A 15,785-nucleotide genomic window follows, 5' to 3' on the forward strand; every position below is an offset into this window, starting at 1 on the left:
TCCAAGGACATCCACAGACATTACAGTTCAATTTTAGTTACAAAAGTGAAGAAATCTTTTAAGTGTTGTTACAGAGTCCATTTGTGTTTTCTTCATGAAATAGTAACTCCATACCTAGCCAAAGTTTGTTTTTATGTTGGGGCAGTTGGAAGGAACTGAATGTTGATCCTAGTCACTTACATGCCTCCATGGCGAAACTGAGCTCATTTTTCACTTAATATGTCTGTGCATTAGGAAAAGTTCTTAGTAGAGAAAAGTTGTGTTTCTATGCAGATATAAAATGCCTAAAGTCATCAATTATGAACAAAGGCTAATGAGTGAGAATTGTGTACCCACATACAATTTGTCTTGAATTAAAGTGAAAAAACAGACCCTGACAGAGGAGGGTTGGACTGAGAAACAGTACCCTGAATCCTAAAGATATGATAAAGATATCTGGGCCTGGTCAGAGATCCCCAAAGAATCGCTGTCCCCTCCCTCACCCGCCCAACCTCCTGCCAGAATGTTGGGTTTCAAAGAACACCAGGTTAATGGATATCAAGAGTAGTGCGGCCTGGGCTGAGGATAAGGATAATTTACCTGAGTTACTCTACTGAATGACCATTACAGGCCTTCTACTTGGTATACCTCTCTGTGAGAATAAAGTGATCTTAATCAAGGAACATTAAAACTTGCTGTTGGAAAGAAGTCATGTGATAGGAAAACCACTGAAGGCCAACAAAGAGAGAAGCAAGAATAGAAACAGCCCCAAAGTCTGTAACACTCAAGAGGTGGGCCACAGCCACCCAAAAGAACCAGCATAGATCTGGGGGCAAATAGACCTGAGCCTCTGAGGGTCTGCATGCCAGGGGGAGCAGCTGCTGATGGATGCAGGCCCTGCATCTTCAACTGATTCATGAGGGCCATGTCAGTGGCAGTGTCTGTGAGAGACTCTGCCTCCTTCTTGTCTCCTCTACAGAAAAGCCACATGGTTGTGTGTGAGGTGGGCAGACTGCTTCCGATGTGGGCTCCCCAGAAGGGCTTGAGGCTGGCGCTAGTGCCAGGACCTTTGTGTGTCAGGTTGGGGATCATGCTGGTGTTGGTACTGGTTTTCCTGCCAAGCTTTTACTGTGACCTGGGATCAGTATATTACTCTTCCTTTGAAACAATCACTCCCAAGAGCCTGACAGTGGAGGAGGGGGAAGACCCAGGGGAGAAAGTGTCCTATATGCTACTTATGCAGGGCCAGAAGCAGCTGTTGCACCTGAAGGTGAAGAGAGACTATTTTGTGAGTAACTTTCCAGTTTTCAGCTACCACAATGGCATCTTAGGGCAAGAAATGGCTTTCATCTCACACGACTGTCACTATGAAGGCTACATCAAAGGGGTCCCAGGGTTGCTTTGTTTCTGTCAACACCTTTTCAGGCCTCAGGAGCATCCTGATTAAGGAGGGAAAATCCTATGGCATTGAGCCCACAGGCACTCCAAAACGGTTTGAACACGTACACCACGGCACATCAGGCTTGAGTCTCCTGTAGTGTCACTTCTAGAGACAGCCAAGGGGTGTCTGCCAGCTAGCAACAAGGGAGCAGGAAGCCACGCGGTGTCCAGGTGCTGTCCTACTTGTGGTCACACACCAAGTACGTGGAGATGTTTGTCATGGTCAACAGCCAGTGGTTCCAAATGTGGGGCGGTAACGTCAGTGAGACAGTCCAGAGGGAAATGGACATCATTGCTCTGGCCAACAGCTTCACTAGGGGAATAAATACAGAGGTGGTGCTGGTTGGAATGGAGATTTGGACTGAGGAGGACCTCATAGAGGTCCCCGTGGCCTTGCAAGATACACTCAGGAATTTCAACAGCTGGAGACAAGAGAAGCTCCTACATCGTGTGGAGCATGATGTTGCCCACATGATCCGTGGACATCATCATCCTGAAGAGGATATGGGATGGGCATTTCTCAATGGCGCTTGTTCAAGTGGCTTTGCAGCAGCTGTTGAATCCTTCCATCATGGAGATGTCCTCCTGTTTGCAGTGCTCATGGTCCACGAGCTTGGGCACAACTTGGGTATTTAGCACGACCACTCAGTCTGCCTTTGTAAAGATAAAGGCTTTTGTCTCATGCATGAAAACATCATCAGAGAAAGTGGCTTCAGCAACAGCAGCTCTGACTACTTCTACCAGTTCCTCCGGGAGCAGAAAGGGGCCTGCCTGTTTAACAAGCCTCAGCACAAGGGCTGCTCACGTAGGCATTCTCACTGTGGAGATGGTGTAGTGGAGGACCAAGAGCAGTGTGACTGTGGTTCTGCCTGTGACAATCATCCATGCTGTGACAACACATGTAGGCTGAAGGCAAATGCAGAGTGTAATCCTGGACCATGCTGTAATCTGTCATGCCAGTATGAACCAAAGGGACACAACTGCCATGCTGGAGTAGGAGAATGTAACCTTCCAGAATATTGTGATGGTACATCTGATGCATGCCCTGCACACAGCTACAAACAGGACAGTACATTGTGCCAAAAAACCCACTACTGTGTTGACGGTCACTGCAGGAGCCCTGATAATCTTGTGCACAGGTTTTCAGGTGCCCAGCAAGGTCTGCCCCAGAAGACTCTTATACTTCCATGAACAGCAAAGGGAACTGGTTTGGAAACTGCGGGCATCCCAGCTCACATAATGTATTATATGCTCCATGTTCAGATGAGAATATATTTTGTGAGAAAATTATATGTACAAATATTCAACAGATACCTTATATACAGTGATTCAGAAAGCCTGTGAGGATCACCTGGTGCTGGAGCATGGATGCCTACAACACTACACTACTGATACCCCTGATGATGGAGATGTGCACACCGGTACTCTGTGCCCCAAAGTGTGTGTGAATTTCTCCCGCATGGATCATTCTGTGCCCAACTATGACTGTGAACCATTGCAAATGTGTCATGGGAGGAGGAGTCTGCAACAGTTTAAACCACTGCCATTGTGAAGCTGGCTATGCACCCCCTGACTGCAAAGTTCCAGGACATGGGGGTAAGTGTGGACAGTGGTCCCCCTGGCATTCCAACCATACAGGGAGGTGGACCTGGACAAACTGAGTCCAAAAAACGTGAAGAACTTTTCGCAGACTTGATGATGATATTATCCTTTATACTTTTTGCCATAATACTGCTAATTATAATTATTTGCATCACCATCATTTGTAAGGGTTCAAAAGCAGAAGCTCCTCCAGAAAAGGGTCTAGAAACAGCTGCAGACCAGCACCCAATGAAGCCTGCAGAGGTTCCTCCACCAGTTACTTCCTCACCGGAGGCTCCCCCAGAGGAGGAAGAGGAAGCTCCATCAGAAGAGCGAGAAGCTGATGAAGAGGAAGAAGCGAATGAAGAGGACGAAGAAGAATCATAACTAGTGGGAGGAAGAAGTCAAACATACTAAACACCTCAAGTACTGAGTGGGAATGAGAGTCTCAGTGAAGCAAAGGTCAAGTGAAAATTGATAGCTCCAGTGGTTATGATTAGCATTATACAGCCTATAAAAGTATACTAACATGGGAGGAGGTATTCTTCTAGTTTTATTGTCACTTTAGTAATTAAGGTTTTATTTACTATTTAAATATTTTACTACTTTTTCACATTTCATTTGAACTCTTTTTCATGCATCTATTGAAATCAATGACTTTGTCTAGGGCCAATTTTCCCAGTCAACAGAAACTTTTTCAGGCCATGCAATCTTTCATCTAAGTTGTTTGATATATCCTATGTGCCTGTATTTATTACTATCACTTGGATTTTCATTTCAAGTAACAACTATCTATTATATAAGGACAGTTTTTAAATTTTTTATTAAGGTGTGATTGATCTACACTTTTATGAAGGTTTCACATGAAAAAACAATGTAGCTACTACATTTACCCATATTATTATCAAGTCCTCACCCATACCCCTATGCACTCATTGTCCATCAGTGCAGCAAGATGCCACAGATCCACTATGTGCCTTCTCTGTGCTACACTGTTTTCCCCAGGATCCCCTACACCAGGTGTACTAAACATAATACCCCTCAATCCCCTTCTCCCTCCCTCCCACACCCCTCCCCTTTGGTAACCACTAGTTCATTCTTGGGGTCTCTGAGTCTGCTGCCATTTTGTTCCTTCAGTTTTGCTTCAGTGTTATACTCCACAAATGAGGGAAATCATTTGGCATTTGTTTTTCTCTGCCTGGCTTATTTCACTGAGCATAAGGTCCTTGAGGTCCATCCATGTTGTTGCAAATGGTAGGATTTGTTTCTTTCTTATGGCTGAATAGTATTCCATTGTGTATTTGTACCACATCTTCTTTATCCATTCATCTACTGATGGACACTTAAGTTGCTTCCATATCTTGGCTATTGTAAAAAGTGCTGTGATAAATATAGGGGTGCATATGTCTTTTTGAATCTGAGAAGTTGTATTCTTTGGGTAAATTCCAAGGAGTGGGATTCCTGGGTCAAATGGTATTTCTATTTTTATTTTCTTGAGGAACCTCCATATTGCTTTCCACAATGGTTGAACTAGCTTACATTCCCACCAGGAGTGTAGGAGGGTTCCCCTTTATCTGCATCCTCGCCAGCATTTGTTGTTCTTAGTCTTTTTGATGCTGGCCATCCTTGCTGGTATGAGGTGATACCTCATTGTGGTTTTAATTTGCATTTCCCTGATGATTAGTGATGTGGAGCATCTTTTCATGTGTCTGTTGGCCATCTGAATTTCTTCTTTTAAGAACTGTCTCTTTATATCCCCATTTGTTGATTGGGTTATTTGATTTTGGGTGTTGAGGTGTGTAAGTTCTTTATATATTTTGGATTTTAACCCCTTGTTGGATAGGTCATTTACAAATATATTTTCCCATACTGTAGGATGCCTTTTTGTTCTGTAGGTGGTGTCCTTTGCTGTACAGAAACTTTTTAGTTTGGTGTAGTCCCATGAGTTCATTTTTGCTTTTGTTTCCCTTGTTTGAGGAGATGCGCTCAGGAAGAAGTTGCTCATGCTTATATTCAGGAGATGTTTGCCTATGTTGTCTTCTAAGAGTTTTATGGTTTCATGACTTACATTCAAGTCTTTAATCCATTTTGAGTTTACTTTTGTTTATGGGGTTAAACAATAATCCAGTTTCATTCTCTTGCATGTAGCTGTCCAGTTTTGCCAACACCAGCTGTTGAAGAGGCTGTCATTTCCCCATTGTATATTCATGGCTCCTTTATCGTATATTAATGACCATAAATGCTTGGGTTTATATCAGGGCTCTCTAGTCTTTTCCATTGGTCTATGGGTCTGTTCTTATTCTTTTGCCAGTTCCAAACTGTCTTGATTACTGTGGCTTTGTAGTAGAGCTTGAAGTAGAAAAATTCAACGTTCCAAGGCTGACCCAGAAAGAAATCCCCCCAGCTTTATTCCTCCTTCTCAGAATTGCTTTGGCTATTCAAGGTCTTTTGTGGTTCCATATGAGTTTCAGGACGATTTTCTCTAGTTCGTTGAAGAATGCTATTGGTAGTTTGATAGGAATTGTATTGAATCTATAGATTGCTTTAGGCAGGATGGCCATTTTAACAATATTAATTATTCCTATCCATGAGCACGGGATGTGTTTCCATTTATTGGTATCTTCTTTAATTTCTCTCATGAGTGTCTTGTAGTTTTCAGAGTATAGGTCTTTCACTTCCTTGGTTAGGTTTATTCCTAGGTATTTTATTTTTTTTGATGGAATTGTGAATGGAATTGTTTTTCTGATTCCTCTCTCTGCTAGTTCATTGTTAGTGTATAGGAATGCCACAGATTTCTGTGTATTAATTTTGTATTCTGTAACTTTGCTGAATTCACATATTAGATCTAGTAGTTTTGGAGTGGATTCTTTAGGGTTTTTTATGTACAATATCATGTCATCTGCAAACAGGGACAGTTTAACTTCTTCCTTGCCAATCTGGATGCCTTTTATTTCTTTGTGTTGTCTGATTGCCATGGCTAGGACCTCCAGTACTATGTTGAATAGAAGTGGGGAGGGTGGGCATCCTTGTCTTGTTCCCGATCCTAAAGGAAAAGCTTTCAGCTTCTCACCGTTAAGTATAATGTTGGCTGTGGGTTTGTCATATATGGCCTTCATTTTGTTGAGGTACTTGCCCTCTATACCCATTTTGTTGAGAGTTTTTATCATGAATAGATGTTGAATTTTGTCAAATGCTTTTTCAGCACCTATGGAGATGATCATGTGGTTTTGTCCTTCTTTTTGTTGATGTGGTGGATGATGTTGATGGATTTTCAAATGTTGTACCATCCTTGCATCCCTGGAATAAATCCTACTTGATCATGATGGATGATCTTTTTGATGTATTTTTGAATTCGGTTTGCTAATATTTTATTGAGTATCTTTGCATCTATCAGGGATATTGGTCTTTAATTTTCTTTTTAGGTGGTGTCTTTGCCTGGTTTTGGTATTAGGGTGATGTTGGCCTCATAGAATGAGTTTGGGAGTATTCCCTCTTCTACTTCTTGGAAAACTTTTAAGGAGGATGGGTATTAGGTGTTCACTAAATGTTTGATAAAATTCAGTGGTGAAGCCATCTGGTCCAGGAGTTTTTTTCTTAGGTAGTTTTTTGATTACCAGCTCAATTTCGTTGCTGGTAATTGGTCTGTTCAGATTTTCTGTGTCTTTCTGGGTCAGCCTTGGAACGTTGAATTTTTCTAGAAAGTTGTCCATTTCTTCTAGGTTATCCAGTTTGTTAGCATATAATTGTTCATAGTATTCTCTAATAATTCTTTGTATTTCTGTGGTCTCCAAAGTGATATTTCCTTTCTCATTTCTGATTCTGTTTGTGTATAGATTCTCTTTTTTTCTCTTGGTTTCATTGATTCTTTCTACTCTTTTATTCTTCTCGATTTAATTTATTTCTGCTCTAATCTTTATTATGTCCCTCCTTCTACTGACTTTGGGCCTCATTTATCCTTCTTTTTCTAGTTTCGTTAATTGTGAGTTTAGACTGTTCATATGAGATTGTTTTTCTTTCCTGAGGTAGGCCTGTATTGCAATATACTTTCCTTTTAGCATGGCCTTTTCTGCGTCCCACAGATGTTGCAGTGTTGAATTATTGTTGTCATTTGTATCCATATATTGCTTGATCTCTGTTTTTATTTGGTCATTGATCCATTGGTTATTTAGGAACATGTTGTGAAGCCTCAATGTGTTTGTGGTATTTTTCATTTTCTTTGTGTAATTTATTTCTAGTCTCATACCTTTGTGGTCTGAGTACTTGGTTGATACAATTTCAATCTTCTTGAATTTACTGAGACTCTTTTTTGTGGCCTAGTATATGATCTATTCTTGAAGATGTTCCATTTGCACTTGAGAAGAATGTGTATTCTGCTGCTTTTGGGTGTCAAGTTCCATAGATGTCTGTTAGGTCCATCTGTTCTAATGTGTTTTTCAGTGCCTCTGCCTCCTTACTTATTTTCTGTCTGGTTGATTTGTCCTTTGGAGTGAGTGGAGTGTTGGAGTCTCCTAGAATGAATGCATTGCATTCTATTTCCCCTTTTAATTCTGTCAGTATTGGATTCACATATGTAGGTGATCTTGTTTTGGGTGCATAGATATTTATAATGGTTATATCTTCTTGTTGGGTTGACCCCTTTATCATTATGTATTATCCTTCTTTGTCTCTTGTGACTTTCTTTGTTTTGAAGTCTATTTTGTCTGATACAAGTACTGCAACTCCTGCTTTTTTCTCCCTATTAGTTGGGTGAAATATCTTTTTCCATCCCTTCACTTATAGTCTGTGTATGTCTTAGGGTTTAAAGTTAGTCTCTTGTAGGCAGCATATACATAGGTCTTGTTTTTTTATCTAGTCAGTGACCCTATGTCTTTTGATTCTGACCATTTACATTTAGAGTGATTATAGATAGGTATGTAGTTATTGCAGGCTTTAGATTCATGGTTACCAAAGTTCAGGGTTAAGTTCCTTTCTATCTAAGAGTCTAACTTAACTCACTCAATATGCTATTACAAACACAATCTAAAGGTTCTTTTTTTTCCATATTTTATATATTTGGTATCATATTTTGTACTCTTGGTCTATCCCTTGATTGACTTTGGGGGTAGTTGATTTAATTTTGCATTTGCTTCGTATTTAGCTGTTCTACTTTCTTTACTGTGGGTTTATTACCTCTGGTGACACCTATTAAACCTTAGGAACACTTCCATCTATAGCAGTCCCTCCAAAATAGACTGTAGAGATGGTTTGTGGGAGGTAAATTCTCTCAGCTTTTGCTTTTCTGGAAATTGTTTAATCCCTCCTTCAAATTTAAATGATAATCTTGCTGTATAAAGTAATCTTGGTTCCAGGCCCTTCTGCTTTATTGCATTAAATACATTCATGCCACTCCCTTCTGGCCTGTAAGGTTTCTGCTGAGAAGTCTGATAATAGTCTGATGGGCTTTTCTTTGTATGTGATCTTATTTCTCTGGGTGGTTTTAATAGTCTGTCCTTATCCTTGATCTTTGCCATTTTAATTACTATATGTCTTGGTGTTGTCCTCCTTGGGTCCCTTGTGTTGGGAGATCTGTGCACCTCCATGGCCTGAGAGACTATCTCCTTCTGCAGATTGGGCAAGTTTTCAGCAATTACCTCCTCAAAGACACTTTTTATCCCTTTTTTCTCTCTCTTCTTCTGGTACCCCTATAATGAAAATGTTGTTTTATTTGGATTTGTCACACAGTTCTATCAATATTCTTTCATTCTCAGAGATTTTTTCTCTCTGTACCTCAGCTTCTTTGTATTCCTCTTCTCTAATTTCTATTTCATTTATTGTCTCCCTCCACCATATCTAATCTGCTTTTAAAACCTTCCATTGTATGTTTCATTTCTGATACTGTGTTCTGTAATGATTGGATCTCCAACTGGAATTCATTCCTGAGGTCTTGAATATTTTTCTGTACCTCCATGAGCATGTTAATGACTTTTATTTTGAACTCTCTTTTAGGAAGATTTATGAGGTCAACTTCATTTGAATCTTTCTCTGGTCTATTCATAATTTTGCTTTGAACAAGATTCCTTTGACATTTCATAGTGTGTGGTGCTCTCTAGTGCCCAGAAGCTCTACTCTCTGGAGCTGCTCAGCCCCTGGAGCAATGTCGGGGGTTGCAGGGGAGCCGTGTTTGTGCCCTGTTCCTTGAGGCCTGTTCTTTTCTCTAGGTCTATGCGCCTGGTGCAGCCCTCTTTCCTGTTGCTCTTTTAAGATTAGTTGTATTAATTATATTTTCATATTATATGTGGTTTTGGGAGGAAGCCTCTGTCTCACCTCTTACCCTGCCGTCTTTAATCCCACCTGTTTGAATTTACACAGTTATGAATATGTATGACCATTTCCTTCTCCAGATTTGGGAAGTTTTTAACCCTTGTTTTTTTTAATAAACTTTCTGGTCCTTTTTTTTTACTCTCTCCTTCAGGAGCCTTTCAGTAATATGTATAGTGGTCTGCTTGATGGTATCTCATAAGTCTCTTAAGCTTTCTTCACTCATTTTTATTCTTTTTTTCTTTTTGCTCCTCTGAACTATTTTCAGTGATCTGTCTTTGAGTTCACTGATCCTTCTGCTCAATCTAGTCTGATATTGAATGTTCTAGTGAGTTTTCAGTTCAGTTACTGCATTCTTCAGCTCCATGGTTTCTGTCTGGCACTTTTTTATATCTTCCATTTTGAAATTCTCACTTTGTTCATGAGTTGTTCTTTTGACCATAAGGTGAACATCTTATGATAGTTATTTTGAATTCTCTATCAGGTAAATCATAAACCTCCATTAGGGTTGCTTTCTGGAATTTTACTTGCTTTTTTATTTGGAACATCTTTGCCTGATTCCTCATTTCTTGATTCTCTGTATTGGTGTCTGTATATTAGACAAAGCAGACAACTCTTTCAGTCTTCATGGACTGGCCTCATACAGGAGATGACCAACCAGTCAGTCTGGACAGAGATTCTGGAGGCCTCTACCAGTTCTTTCATCCCCAAGGAGCATGAGACAGCTATGTTTTTTGTCTGCTTGCTCTGTGTTGAGCCACGGGGAGGAACTATGGCATTTACTCATTCAAACCATCATCTTTGTTCTCCTCCAGGTGGCTATACTGCACCAGACCCACCAGGGCTCCAAGACTGGCAAAACAGAGTTCAGATTTTTTGGCAGTTCTGGAGAAGTTGGGGCATTTGATATATGGATCAACTCCTTCCCTCCTCAGGGGCAGGCTGAGCTGGGATATTTCATCTACTCTGTGCTGGGCAAGGTAAAGACCTATGTTGCCCACCAATCCAAACTGCCATCTCTGTTCTCCCCCATGTGGCTAGACTGTGCCTGTCCCATCAGAGTTCCAAGACTCCCAGTCCTCTGGGGAGCTCCCACAGAAAAATTGGGATGCTGGTACACAAACCTTCCCTTCTCTGGGAAAAGTTGGGAGCTAGGAGATCTCTTTCTGATTGTATAGCATTTTTCCAGGGGTAGGGATTCTGGCAAGAAGGTGTCTCAAATCTCCCTACTAGCTTTGGAGAATCTGGTTTCATGTTCACTTTGGATACCGGAGCCTTTCAGTTAGTACCTGGATTTCTCACAAAAAGAATTTGTCTGTGAACTGTTGCTGAATCAATTTGTTTCTGAGGGGAATGAGGGTCTAGGACTTGCTATTCTGCCACTTTGCTAATATCCTCCTAACCAATTTTCTACTGAGAAATTTATGAATATTTTTCATCATTTTTACAATTGTTCAGTGGACATGGAAAAGAGTGTACATTTTCTGTAGGAAACAAAGTCGTGTGTGTGTGTATATAAATGATCAAACTGCATATTTCTATTATTTTGGTGTATATACCATTCTCTCGTTTATCTGCTTGAAGTCAAATTCTGAAAGACATACATGATAAGACTTCCTCTAAAACTGTGTTTCACCAAGTGTTCCTTGTATTTGTAATAGTGTTTTTCTTAATGTGTTTTGTAGTCATACTGTTTTTTTAAAAAAAACAACTTGTTTTGAAATAATTCACAGGTAATTGCAAGGAAAATATAGAGAGGTCACATATATCCTTCACTGAGCTTCCCGCTTTTAATATAGAACAATACCAAAACCAGGACATTGATATCACTACATTTGCAATTCTACACAACGTTATCACATGTGTAGATTTCTGTAACCCCCACTGCAATCAAGATAGAGAACTATTTTACCATCACAAAGTTCTCACTCATGCTACCCTTCTATAGTCAAATACTTGGCCACCCTGTCATCCCTAATTCCTGGCAACCACTACTATATTTGTCATTTCAAAAATGTTGCATAAATGGAATCATACTGTACATGACCTTCTCAGATTGCTTTTTTCACTCATCTTATTGCCCTTGGGGTTGAGCTAAGTTATTGTTATACATCAGTTGTTCATTCTTTTTATTGCTAGCATTTGATATGGATGTACCATAGTTTGACCTTTCACCTTGAGAAGTATTTTGATTGTTCCCAGTTTTCGGCTTTAGAAACAAAGCTGCCACAAATATTTTACAGATTTTCTCATAGACCTAACTTTCTATTTATCTGGGCTAAATATCCAGAAGTATAATTTCTGAGTCTTGTGCTTTTTTTTTAGTTTAAGAACCTGCCTATTTCCCAGAGCTTTTATACAGTTTTACATTCCCATCAGCAATATAATGAATGATCCAGTTCCTCTGCATCCTCGCCAACATTTGGCATTATCTCAATTTTTTAAATTTAGTTGTTCTAATAGTTCTAGTGATCTCTCATGAGGTCTTAACTGGTATTTCTACTAATGTCTACTAATGTTGAACATCTTTTCCTGTGCTTATTTGCCATCCATATATCCTCTTCATTGCAATGTCTCTTCACATCTTTTGTCCATTTTCCAAGTGGATTGAGTAAGGCAGAGTTCTTTATCTATTCTAGATATGAGTCCTTTATCAGATACATGGTTTGCAAATATTTTATCCTGTCTGTAAAATTTATATTTTAAATTTCAATCTATGATCCATTTTGAGGTGATTTCTGTATAAAGTGTGAGGTTTAGGTTGAAGTTCATTTTTTGGTTTATACAGTTTTCTAGTACCGCTTGCTGAAAAGTCTGTCCTTCCTCCATGGAATTGCTTTTGCTGCATTGTGAAAAATCAGATAGCCATACATGTGTGGTTTCTCTCTTCTGTTCCACTGATCTGTCCCATGACCAATACCACACAGTCTTGAAGTTGAGTAGGGTGGATCCTCCTGTTATTTATTTATTTTTTCTCCACACAAGAGATTTTAATGGCTGAAAGAGAGAATGGCTGTCTCTAGGTGGAGAGCAGCAGCTCATGGGTGAAGAAGCATGTTTTTAAGGAGTAGGGGTAGGGTGTGTTCTGCATTGGTGATTGGATCTTAAGGGGTGGGATGATCATCTCGCCATTGGTGATTGGATCTTGAGGGGTGGGGTGTCTAAGTGTGCCAGAATTGCCTTCATTCCCATATTTTTCTTTTCTTAATAGGGGCCTCTGGGGAACTGGGCATAGAATCTCATTCTCTAGTTACTTCCTGCTGGAAGGGAGTGCAGATTCTGGGGTTGGCGAGGCCATTGCTGTAGAGTGGGGAAGGGTGGGCATCTTGAGATGATTCATAAAGTCATCATAGCTGGTTTCGTTATTCTTCGTGAGAAGGCCTTGATAGTCCTGGAGGAGTAACATACCGAAGGCCAGTGTTGTGTGGGACATCGAGCGACCGGGGAGATGGAAGGTGGGTTCGTGGAGGAGGATCAGGGAGTGAGGGGTCCCAAGGCAGCTCAAATTCCCACGCAAAGGTTTTAATGGCAGAAAGAGAGAATGGCTGTCTCTAGGTGGAGAGCAACCCCTCCTGTTATTCTTAAACAAAATTATTTTAAGTATTCTAATTCCTTTGCCTTTTAGAAAATTTATATTCTAAATAAATATTTCACAATGTATACATTTATAAAATCATCATGTTGTACAGATCAAGTAAGTAAGTACAGTTTTATGTGTGAATTATACCTCAGTAAAGTAAGGATGGAGGGTGGAATTGAGGAGGAAAAAACCCAAAAGCTTGATAGAAAAAGGAGAGAAGAGATGAACAATCATTAAAAGATATAAAAATGGCCCTTACACACATTAAAACATATTCAAATTCACTTAAAATTAGAAAAATACCAATTAACATGAAGATGACACTTCTCATCTATCAGTTTGGTGAAAATTAAAATATATGGTTACATATTTTGTTGCTTAGAATGTAGGGAAATAGGCATTGTGATATAGTGCTAGTGATTCAAACTGTCAAGACCTTTCTGAAAGGGAATTTGGCAATATCAAACAAAGCTACATATATAGTTAGTTTTGGACCTTACCTTCCTATTTCTAGGAATTTGCCTTCACAGAAACACATACATGCAAGATTATTTGTTGATACATTGTATGTAATTTCAAAATAATATAAACAGCCTAAAAGCCCATATATAGGAGAGTGATTGAGTAGATTATGGTACATCCACAAAATGGAGTACTATGAAGCTCTGAATAACAAACAAAAGAGAATGAAGAAGATCTCTATGAATTGATATGGACTGTTTTACAGGATTATACTGTTAAGTTTAAAAAGGAAAGTACATAAAAAGGGGAACCCTCCTACACTGTTGGTGGGAATGTAAACTGTTTCAACTGTTGTAGAAAGCAATATGGAGGTTCATCAAAAAACTAAAAATAGAAATACCATTTGACCCAGGAATTCCACTCCTAGGAATTTACCTGAAGAAAACAAGGTCCCTGGTTCAAAAAGACATATGCACCCCTATGTTTATTGCTGCACTATTTACAATAGCCAAGATATGGAAGCAACCTAAGTGTCCATCAGTAGATGAATGGATAAAGAAGATGTGGTACATATACACAATGGAATATTATTCAGCCATAAGAAGAAAGCAAATCCTACCATTTGCAACAACATGGATGGGGCTAGAGGGTATTATGCTCAGTGAAATAAGCTAGGAGGAGAAAGACAAGTACCAAATGACTTCACTCATTTGTGGAGTATAAAAACAAAGTAAAACTGAAGGAACAAAATAGCAGCAGAAGCACAGACACTGAGAAGGGCCTAGTGGTTACCAAAGGGGAGGGGGTTGGGAGGGAGAAGGGGATTAAGGGGTACTATAATTCACAGTCACAATATAGGTAGGTCATGGGGAAAGAAGTACAGCACAGAGAAGACAATTAATGACTCTCATATTACTACACTGATAGACAGTGACTACAATAGAGGTGGTGAAGACTTGATAATATGGGTAAATGTTGAAACCACAGTTGTTTATGTGAAACCATCAAAAGATTGTATGTCAATGATGCTTTAATAAAAAAAATACACAAAAAGGAAAGTACATCATGTGAAACCTTCATAAGATTGTACATCAATGATACCTTAATTAAAAAAAGGAAAGTATAAAATGTTATGCTATATTTACATAAGAAAGAAGAGTATAGAAGAAAATATATTGTGTCTCCTAATTTGTGCAGAAAGAAATATAAGAACATAAACTAAGTACGATTGAGACTGGTGCGTGGAAAGAATGAGGACGTGGGAATAGGTTAATGGCTCAAGGAGATGTACTCTGAGTAATTTTGTTACAGTATTGACATTTAGGATCATGGTAACATTTCACATACTCCCCAAATCATTATCATCCAAAATGTGGGACAAACCAAAATGAATATAAACAGTAACATGTGAACCGAACTGTATTAAAAATTAATAACAACCATATGGAATAGGTCTGGAAAGAAAAGTACTAACCTAAATAATTTTATAAAAAATAGTTACTTTGACCTCATACTATCAGGCTAAAGACAAAAAGAACTGAACACAAATATTCTCTAGTCATGTATTCACTTTTCACAGAGACATGGGCTACTCTAAAAACAGTTTACATGTATTCTGGGATTGATCAAATAAACATACTGTGAATAATGGGAAAAAGAAAAGGATTGGAGGTTTGAAATGGGCGGTAAGGTACAGAGCAGGAAATGGTGCAAAAGGCATTGGACAGCAGAGACCTGTGACCTATGCAGAAATCCACAAACCCCTGCTGTGGAACCTTTAGTTTCAATGACTCAAAAGAATAACAGATGACAGTAAGGGAAAGTTGTTCCATGGAGACTGGGACTAGGGGAAGAAGGTAGTATTTTTTCTTTTCTTGGGGCCTGACCCCTGGTCATAGTACTGGCTAGACCTCTGAAGGTTTCCTCTCCTTGGTATACTGCTCTATGAAGAGAGCAGGAGCTCAGCTAAGGAACATTAAAACTGTTGTGCTTTGAGGAAGGTAGCAAAGTAAGGGCATTCATGAAGAGAGAGCACAACAGGACTGAAAAAAACAGAGTCAAAAGGCAGGTGTCATCATGTATACTCACAGCAGAGAGCAGGTGTCCTGGTAGGCAGCATAGCTTTGAGCTTTGGCCAATTATGTTTCTGACAAAGATTTGGGCTCCAGGGAAGGCAACGTGGGAGACAGAGGTCTGGGATCATTAGCTGTTGTACTTGAGCCATGACAATGACAACCCTAGTTAGTTATTTTGCCTTCTCCCTGCTCTTTCTTGTATGAAACTGAGTGGTTATGGGTAAGGTTTTGAATTGATTTTCTTCCAGGAATCCCTGGTCAGGATTGGGCCCTTCCCATGTTAAGTGCATATCATCTTATTGGTAACAGTGACTATTTGTCAAAGAATGTATTTTAAGTGGGAATTTCTTTATTATAAAATAGTCATCCTT

General features: G+C 39.5%; 1 pseudogene; it reads left to right on the forward strand.

The window, feature by feature from the left end:
• Positions 1 to 10: 10 nt before the first annotated feature.
• Positions 11 to 15,151, forward strand: LOC140846343 (disintegrin and metalloproteinase domain-containing protein 1a-like; annotated as a pseudogene).
• Positions 15,152 to 15,785: the final 634 nt, after the last annotated feature.

The sequence above is a fragment of the Manis javanica genome, chromosome 15, assembly GCF_040802235.1.
Source record: "Manis javanica isolate MJ-LG chromosome 15, MJ_LKY, whole genome shotgun sequence".
NCBI lineage: Eukaryota > Metazoa > Chordata > Mammalia > Pholidota > Manidae > Manis > Manis javanica.